This window comes from Brachypodium distachyon, chromosome 3, assembly GCF_000005505.3.
Source record: "Brachypodium distachyon strain Bd21 chromosome 3, Brachypodium_distachyon_v3.0, whole genome shotgun sequence".
Classification (NCBI taxonomy): Eukaryota; Viridiplantae; Streptophyta; class Magnoliopsida; order Poales; family Poaceae; genus Brachypodium; species Brachypodium distachyon.
The window spans coordinates 24,390,413-24,399,475 of NC_016133.3; the positions used below are offsets into that span (position 1 = coordinate 24,390,413).

The following is a 9,063-nucleotide window of genomic DNA, read 5'->3' on the forward strand; positions in this document are numbered from 1 at the left end:
TTATTGAGGTACATATTCGATTAAACCGGGGTACCGTAGATATTTGTAGGTGATACCTAAAGGTATCGAGCAATTTAAGACTGAGTGCTGGGATTTATCAAGTACCGAAGTTTTGACACCGAGTACCGAATAAATTTTCATTCAGGTACCGAAGTTTTCCATCGAGGTTACTTGGCTCGTTTGGTGGCCCGGTTTACCTCCGGGATCCCGGGCCTTTCCCTGGGTGAGAAAACCGTGGGCCAATTTGACCCGGGAGAGCTCATGGGCGCGTTTGGTGGCCCGCGAGGGGGAGGTATCCATGTCTTTTGCCCATCCACGCGGAAAAATTCCACGACCCAGTACGTCAGGAAAATATCCCCGGCTCGCTCCTGCCGAAGCGCTCGACCGACGCAGCCATCCTCGAGTTCTCTCCCCTTTGGCGACCGGGAGCGCCGCCGCCTCCGCCGCTCCCTCCGGCAACCGCAAGTGACCGGCGACCGCGAGCGACCCCGACGCCTCCGCCTCCCTCCGGCGACCGCGAACGACCCCAACGTCTTCCTCCGGTGACCGCGAGCGACCCCGACGCCTCCCTTTGGCGATCTCGAGGCTCCTCTCCCCTCCGACGCAGCAGGATCTGGTGAGCACAAATCCCTCCTCTCCACTAGATCGAAACATGTTGTGAGTGATTATGAACTTTGTACTATATTCTTGATCTTGGTAGTTTATTTTGCACTATTCTTGACTACAGTTTTTGTTCCTGTACATACTCTGACGTGTGGTTGAGTCAACACAAAAATTGTGATCCAATGTAGTTGATGATATGTGGAACGGAACCTGTCCCATTGAAACTTTTTGTTGCTATATCCTTTGGATCTGATGTTGGTTCTTATTCAGGAATTTGATAAGTAATCTGATTCAAAATTTGATAAGTTTTATAGATCTGCCATGTTTCTTGGTTGCCTCATAAAAATTCAAATACAGGTCATGTGTTCAACATAGATAAGCAAAACAGTTAGTTTCAGAATTAAAGCATTTTCTGAACTGTTGAGCGATAGACATCATTTTATAGAAGTATTTAACCGAATCAGTGTAAAATTTAGTAGGTAATGAACTGGATTAAGTCAAGAAGTATAGAACATAAGGTACGCTATTGATTAAGCCAAGAAGTTTCCAATTGCGAAATGTCAAGATATTTTTTTTGTTATTGCTGTCAAGATATTCACTTCCATTTGCTATGCTGATTCATGCGTTAGCTTTGGTTATGATACTGCCAGTAGCTTTCCCTGGATTCAGTTAGCCCAAATCATATATTTGACTTTGGCATTTGAGGAAGAGATTTGTCAACATGAAGCAATAAGGTAGTCACAGATGTGAATGTGCGCATGTTATTAGCTTTATAAATATGGATGCGGGGCGATTTATACTGATGTTGTTACAAATATCAATAAGGTAGATGTGAATTTGCACTTCTTTATAAAACTATACATGTGGCGATGTACAAAACTGCATATATATGAATACAAAGACCGCAAGTGTTCGTCTATTATGGTTGAAAGGGGAAATTGATCCATAGGTATGCTAAACTCATTTTAATACAATGTTTTGCAGTTCTGAAGTGTTTCACTGCATTTTGTAGTGTTCCTTGTGATTTCCTTGCAGTTCCCATTTTCTTTACATGATGACGTCTAATTAATTGTAGTTATTGCTGGTATTGCTATGTATTTTTAATCATGCTGTCATGTAGTCCTGAAGTGTTGCGTAGGTTAGTTTTTTTTTCCTGAAACCTGAAGTCAATTGTTCTTTTGATTTTCTGTTACAAGTTAGTGTGGCCGTGCGTTACTAAACGCACGGAGATGTTCTAGCAAATTCTATCAACCATTTTAGCACCGCCTGAAGCTCATTTGGAGGCAGTGGTTGCTGCGCTCCTTATCAAATCATGCACAGTTCACCCTTTAGAAATTGATCTGTACCCATTATTAGCAGCATGCCACCAGCGTCCGACCTGGCTACGTGGAGCCACCGTTTCAAGCACCGAGATAGGGATGATGTTCTTCGCGCCTGAATTTTTCTCCTTAATTGTATCTAATCCCCTCCTCACCCTCTTTTCTCGTGAGTAGACCCACGTCTGCTTCCTTTTCCTTTGTAACCTCCCCAAGGGGTTTTGACAGCCGCCAGGTTGCGTTTTCGAGTTATGCAATAACCGGTGGGGAATCTCAAAAAAAAAAGCAGCATACCACCATCCATGATTCAAATTAAAGATCCTCAAGAACCAGGATACAAGCTATCAAAAGTTTTTTCTCCACATACCTTTTCCTAAAAGAAAATGGTCCTGCACATGGTACTATGTAGACAGAAAATAGTTTTGCTCAAAATTTGAACTCTAAGCACATGTAGATTAGGTTTCAATTAGGAAAAACATAACTACTTACCCTGTTCAGACCATGATGGTGAAGAATGATGTTCACATACATATATTAAACTGAAAATTTTCACTGCTATATTCCACCCTCAGTAGCATTAAGACCCCATCATCATTTCTTAAATTTCAAAGCAAGCATTTAAAAACTGAAGTCCAATCATAAAAAGTCACAATGATCAGGTTTCGTTAAATTCTCGAAGAAGCATTCATTCATGACAAAAAATTATAGAAGTATATACTGTGATGAGATGCAGATTAAGAGACAGGTAAGATTTCGCAAACCAAATTAGTATTGTGCAGCTGTAGAACCAAAAGAAAAGGATGATAACATTCGAGTGCTGAAAATGCAAATTATATTCTGGGTCTCGAGTGGTCTAACGTTTTGAGTGATTCTACATCAAATTGTTGGTTCCTTGCACGAAATCGAGTAGAGGTATATCCTGTCTTTCTCCCTAAAATGATAAACACACTAATAAATATAGTAGCCAAAACCTTAAGATGTGAGGTAATGGAACGAACCGTGCAGTATTTTTTTTCTAGAACACAAGTACATAGCAGTGAAAAATAAATCTGCACTAAGGAATAAGAAAGGGCATTAAGACAAATATATTGAGTACCCTATGTTGTCTTGCTGACAACATTGCCCTGACCTGTATATGCTAAATGCAAGTTTCTCTTAACAACATGCATGTGACCTGGGAGCATATGCAAAGCTCCTTGTGTCCATCCATGTAGAAGCATCACACATCTGAAGAACACTGAGATCGATACATATATGTCTTGTGCATACCATGATTTTTTGCCAGTTGAATAGTTGATTGAACCAAACCATAAACTCGATAACTGTTCTAATTAAAACCATTCCATGGTAGTTGATCCTTTAGCAAGTTAACAATTCGTCAAACACCTAGAGTGCATTGCCTCACAACACGAAATAAGGAGGATAAGATTTTAACTGGGCATAGTCAAGGTGTGCAGTGCTGGAAGGATTACCACATATCCGTCGATGGTGAGTGCTAAGTCCTGCCGCTTGCAATATCAACACCGCTTACTTAATGGGGAGGCCATCGTCGAGGGCGTCAAAGCATGATGGGAGCCTGCACGCGCCCTTCTTCCTCCTCCCCGTCCTCCAGCGCCTTGTTGTCCGACACAACGCCAATGGACTACCGCTCTCTTTCCGCCTCTGCCTCCTTGTCCTCCTCCACCACCGTGACCGACACCCCATGCGCCTGGCCACTGTCCTCTCCACCGCCATGCCTCTCCTCAGCCGCCGCCTCCGGGCTCCGGCAAAACAATGTCCTTCCTCTTCCTCGCCCTGCCACCGTCGTACAAACCGTAGGGCTGGCCCAGGCGGCACCACCCCCGGGCAGATCCACGGGCGCCGCAGCCAACACGGACATCGGGTCCGGCCGCGAAGGGCACCGCTCTCCTCTCATCAATGGTGCCCGCGCGTGGCAGCAAGGAGGTGGCGAGGGGCAGAAGTAGCGGAGGGGATGCAGGCAGGCAGCACCCGCCTAAACATCGCCCCAATCCCCTTCCTCCTATCCTAGAATTTTCCCCTCCCACGGCATCGGCTTAGTGTGCCGGAGCTGGGGGCTTCGGCAGCGACGAAGGGCGTCGCAGCTGGGTGCTCCGCCGGCGGCGAAGGGCGCTGGAGATTGGAACTTAGAAGGTAGCTGCAGCGGCGCAGGCGCCGAGGACGGGACCTTGGCAACGAGCCGGACGGGGGGGGGGGGGGGGGGGCTGGGCGTGAGGGCGGCGTAGGGCTGGCGGGCGGGCGGGCGGCGGAGGCAGAAAAAAAAGGGAACACGGGGAGGAAAAGAATCGATCGACTAGGTATGTGCGGATCGGGACTTCGGGCGGCAGAGCAGTCGGACGTTAATTATTTGCTGAATGCACCCAGGAAAAAAATTAGCAGGATAAAAGCTAGTTGTGAGAGCTGATTAGTGGGCCTAATTGTTTGTTAATTGTAAGGTGGGTAAGTTCTGTGTACATTTTGTGAGAAGATCTAGAGATGAATTTGTTGGGTGTCTTTATAAGTAGTAGAGATATATCTATTGTGAAACCACAAAACGGCCAGTAGCATGGACCAAGTGTTCTTTCGATTTTCTGGTGTGAGCCTTTTCTGATAAGAGGGTAAGACTTATGTCACGCTCTTTCGCCCATATGTTGTTCATATAATCATCTATTCTTCCACCATGTTGTTTGTTGTAGGTACATGGTTCCATATCAAACTTGGAGATCTTGGAGATGATCATAAGGAACGTTGTCATTGATTGGAATCGTTATAAAATGGTGATGGTGCTTTGTTAGCAACTGCTGTCTTGAATCTCTTTGCAGGGACTGTTTTTTCTTTATCATTTTAAGGGTCATAAATTAAGACTGTTACCTCAAATTTGGTTCACTCTGTAATTTTACTTGCTATCATTGTTCCTGTTTGGCGGATAGTCTTGTTCGGAGGATCTGGCACCTCGTTTTGGATTCAAAAAATTGTAATCTTGTGGTGTTTGATCCTAACAAATTTAGTTTCGGATATCAGTTTTGCTTGCCATTTATTGTTCCTTATATGATGCAATTTTTTCTTGAGTAATTTTATGACGCAATTTAGTTTCCATGTTCTCGGTTCTTATTGGTTGCATATAGCAAAGTTTTTGTTTTTATCTTTTTCTCAAAAGTTGTTGAATTATTTCTAATTTTCTGGCATTAGCAAGAGCATGTCTAAAGTTATGGATGGACTGAACATATCCCCTCCCTTTTCCTTCTCTGCTGGACGGACTGAACCCCAACGTTTCAGTTATTTTCCCTTTTCTGCCAAATGGACTCTTGAATTAGTTGCCCTGCCAGGAAATCTCTCCCGTGAAAGTGAGGGGATCCCTGTGCTCACCAAAATTCTCTCGGGCGCTGGCTTTCTGGTTTATTCTCCCCGTGCAAGCGCGGAGGACGTCGGGCCTTTCGGCCTGAGATTAAACCATTTTCTACTTTAAGCCTGTTACGCAACTAAACGACCTCTTTTCTTGCCATCTCTTGTGCATGCATGAGGAGGCCCATCACGTGAACCTTGTTTTTTGGATGGCCACACACAAGAGTAGTAATATCACCTACAAAGTCCATAGTAATACGTTTTGTTTTCTTTACAGGTGGTGGGGTCCAGCCACTTTTCGCAGGGGTTGCCAGCTCTTGGCAGGCTCAGCCAAACTCCACGATGGCTTTGCTAAAAAATTTCACTGCAGAGAGAAAACGAGTTCGGTGTCTGTCCATGGACTGCCCAGTCTGGACCTCGGGTTGAACTAACCAAGATTTGAAGGAGCAATTGCAAAATTCACATACCGACGACGACGAAGGAGACGTTCTTTCTTTTATAATTTGGGCAGATATATAATGAAGCAGACATTTTAGGGTGCGTTTGGCCGGTTGGGTTGACGTGATTGGATGGGACAGGGATAGCCAACTTTCAAGCGGATGCCCGTGTTTGGTTACAAGGGTCGTCTGGATAGGAATAGCCAAAAAAAATAGAAATATTTTATGGAGATCCTGACCAGTGAAATCCGAAAAATCCACAATGAAATTAATGCACAACAAACAACTACTCTATATAATAAGCAGACGTCTTGGACGACGCAGTAAAGACAAAACAAAAGTATGTAAACTATATATAACTCTATCAGACGCCTTAGGACATCTCCAAGGGTCCGTTTGGCAAGTGTCCAGACAATTTGGCTAGTGTCCATTTGCCGCATCACCCAACTCGCACTAGCTAAATGTTCACCTTTAAATTTGTGCACATGTATTTCTCAATCAATTCTAGTATCAAACAACTATGCATTCAACAATATCAATTCAAAGATAAATAAGATAGTGCAAAATTAATTAAAACGACACAGTCCAACTATCTTGAATGACAAAGTCCAAATATTTCAAATGACATTGTACCAACATGTCGCACCAGCGGCCTCCGAGGAAGCACTGATGCTGGACGCGTGGGTTGCTTCAATCATTCCTCGCGAGGCAAGCTGCTCGGGCACCACAAGCCCGGGAAGCTCATCCCCGCAAGTATCGGGCAGATCGCTCCGCAAGCTGCCTGGCCCCCGCAACCAGGCTACCACAGCAAGGCTCAACCGCGAAAGCACACTCTCCCGCAAGCCACCTCGAACCTGACGGGTGAAGGAAGAAGGCCGCATTCAAGGCAGAGCATTTAATGCTCCGACAGGGCTAGAGCGGCGGGTCTAGCTCTCCACAGCAAGCCTACGACGGTGACCTAGCGCACGTTTTACTCCCTGTAAACAGTAGATCGACATTTGCATGAGGCACAATGTGGCACCGATCAAAACACATGTTCTGTCCGACCGACGCGCGTCCCGCTAACGTGTCAGCCGGTAACCGTGGCACCTGTGGTATCCCCTTATCTATAAAAGGAGGATCGATGCCACTTGTAGAAGGGTTCAACTCTTAGATAATCGGTAATGACATAAGGAAGCCTGGGAACTCCCCCGACAACCTGTAATCTACTCGGAAACTAAGCAAATACAAACCAGAAAAGCAGGATGTAGAGTTTTACACCTCGTGCCGCCCCCCTAAAGGCCCCCCAAATGCGAAATAGGGGCGCCGATGCCCAAAAACAAACCCAGCCGGGCCCCCCTATGTCCAAAATTTAGCCGGCGCGGCCAAATAAATCAGCCGGCGCCCTAAGGCCGAACCCAACCCACGGGGAGGTGAGCGGGGGCGCTGGCTTAGCGTTTTATGGCGTGGGCCCGCCTTCTCAGCGTCATTTATTGCCCTCACCGGCTTCGGCATTAATTGCCCATAGGCTTCGCCTCGGCTTCGCATGCGAGTTATGGCCGTCTCCAGGTCAAACCGCCGCCTAGTCTCGTCCGCTTCCATGCGGCACGCCCCCGCGCATTCACACCCCCGGCGGCACCTATAAAAGGCAGCGTCGTCGCCGTCGTTATTCATCCACCTCGGCCATCTCCTCCCTCGCCTTCTCTCCTCCTCCTCCCTCCACCTCGCCATGGCCCACTGGGACGAGCGCCGCTGGCTCCGCATCGACGAGACCTACGCGATTCGGACTGTCGGCTACTTGTCGCCGCCGGACTGCCGCCTCCCCCGCGGCTGGCAGCTCAGCTGGGGCGGCAGGCCCATCCCGCCGGTGCCGATGGGTACGCGCCTGCGGGAGCGCATCTGGGACCATTGGGTCCACGCCCTGACACTGGAGCAGCAGGTGTCAGCGGAGTGGGATCGTGAGACCAGCGCGCCGTCCGCGATGTGCCGCACCCAACGGCCGGCGCGCCTTCTGGCGGGGGCGCTCAATCGACGACGTCCTCACCCCCATCGCCGTCGGCAATTAGCCGCGGCTTGACGGAGGCGCGCCCCTCCCTCCTCCACCGGCCGGACGCCACCGCTACTTGGGCGGTGGCTCCGGCTCATCCTCGCGCACGCCCCGCCGGCTCATTAAAGGGTTCCTCCTCGGTCGAAGCACGGCGGCCGAAGTCAGAGCCGGAGTGGGCGCCTCCTCCGGAGTACGAGAGTGCCGCCATCGACCATCGCGGCAACTCCGACCCAGAGGAGTACCCGGGTCCGCACGCCGCCGAGCGCGCCAGCAGGGACGAGACGGAGCGGTAGGCGGAGGAGCGGCGCCGGCTCCTTAGGGACGCGTCCGAGGCCGAGGTCTAGGCCGGGCCGGCGGCCGAGGCGGCCAAGGAGGAGGCGAAGAAGGCGGCGCCAGCACTCGTGCCGGTGAAGCAGGAGCCGAGAGTCGTCGTCCTCGACTCCGACGATGACTCCAGCTTCAACTTCGACACCTGCGACGACGGCGGCGACAACGATGGCGACTCGTGGATGGACCACCTAGAAGACTAGGTTTTTTTAATTATGTAATTTATCGCAAGTTTAATTAAATGTCGCCTAATTTGATGAAATTTTGCTAGTTTAATTTTTAACTAGTAAAATGCCCGTGCGTTGCTACGGATTGACAAACTCGCGTGAAATTTTTCATTATGATGATTTCCTTCTTCGAGATCATGAAAGTTTGTGCTCGCGTTCACGCAAATTTTTTAGTGGCAAATGTAGTTGCGGATAGAAAAGATAATATGATGAGTGTTTGGGCCGCCAAGTAAGTAATGGACCGAACGTAGTAATATATTGTAGGCTTTGACATGTGTGACTAAAAGTTTTGAAATTTAAATACTACAAGAAGGCTTCAAATATTAACTGGATTACAAATATATCAACTTAGACTACACAGAACCGCTCAAAAAATCAAAAAGGTTAGATTACACAGAAGCTTGTTAATCGATCAAGCTGAAGCCATCCCCTTCACCTTTTCTCTTACTCCCGATCTCTCCATCTCTTCTCCCCGTCGCCCCCATTTTCTATGCTCTCCATCGATTCCCTCCTCCCTCCCAAGCTCTAGATGTGCGCCCTCTCCCCTGGCCGACTCCCACTCCGCTGCTCTCCCTCCCTGGCGCACTCTCTCCCCTTGCTATCTCTCTTCTTGCACCCCCCCCCTCTCTCCTTTGGATCCAAACTGCCCCTTGCCTCTGCTCCCTGCTCCAAGCCGGTGACGCTCCCCTTGAGCCCATCCCACGCCGCTAGTCGCAAGCTCCACCTCGCCGTTGACTGCCAGCGGCGCCACGCTCTTCCATCCGCCCCCTCCTTCCCCCCGCTGGCGA

At 48.5% G+C, this 9,063-nt stretch overlaps 1 long non-coding RNA gene across 1 annotated transcript; it reads left to right on the forward strand.

Moving 5' to 3' along the window:
* The first annotated feature begins 314 nt into the window (after nt 1-314).
* On the forward strand, nt 315-4,959 carry LOC104583632. The gene is made up of 2 exons (XR_731500.3): nt 315-616; nt 4,613-4,959. It is a non-coding gene; the product is annotated as an uncharacterized LOC104583632 (long non-coding RNA).
* The last annotated feature ends 4,104 nt before the right edge of the window (nt 4,960-9,063 follow it).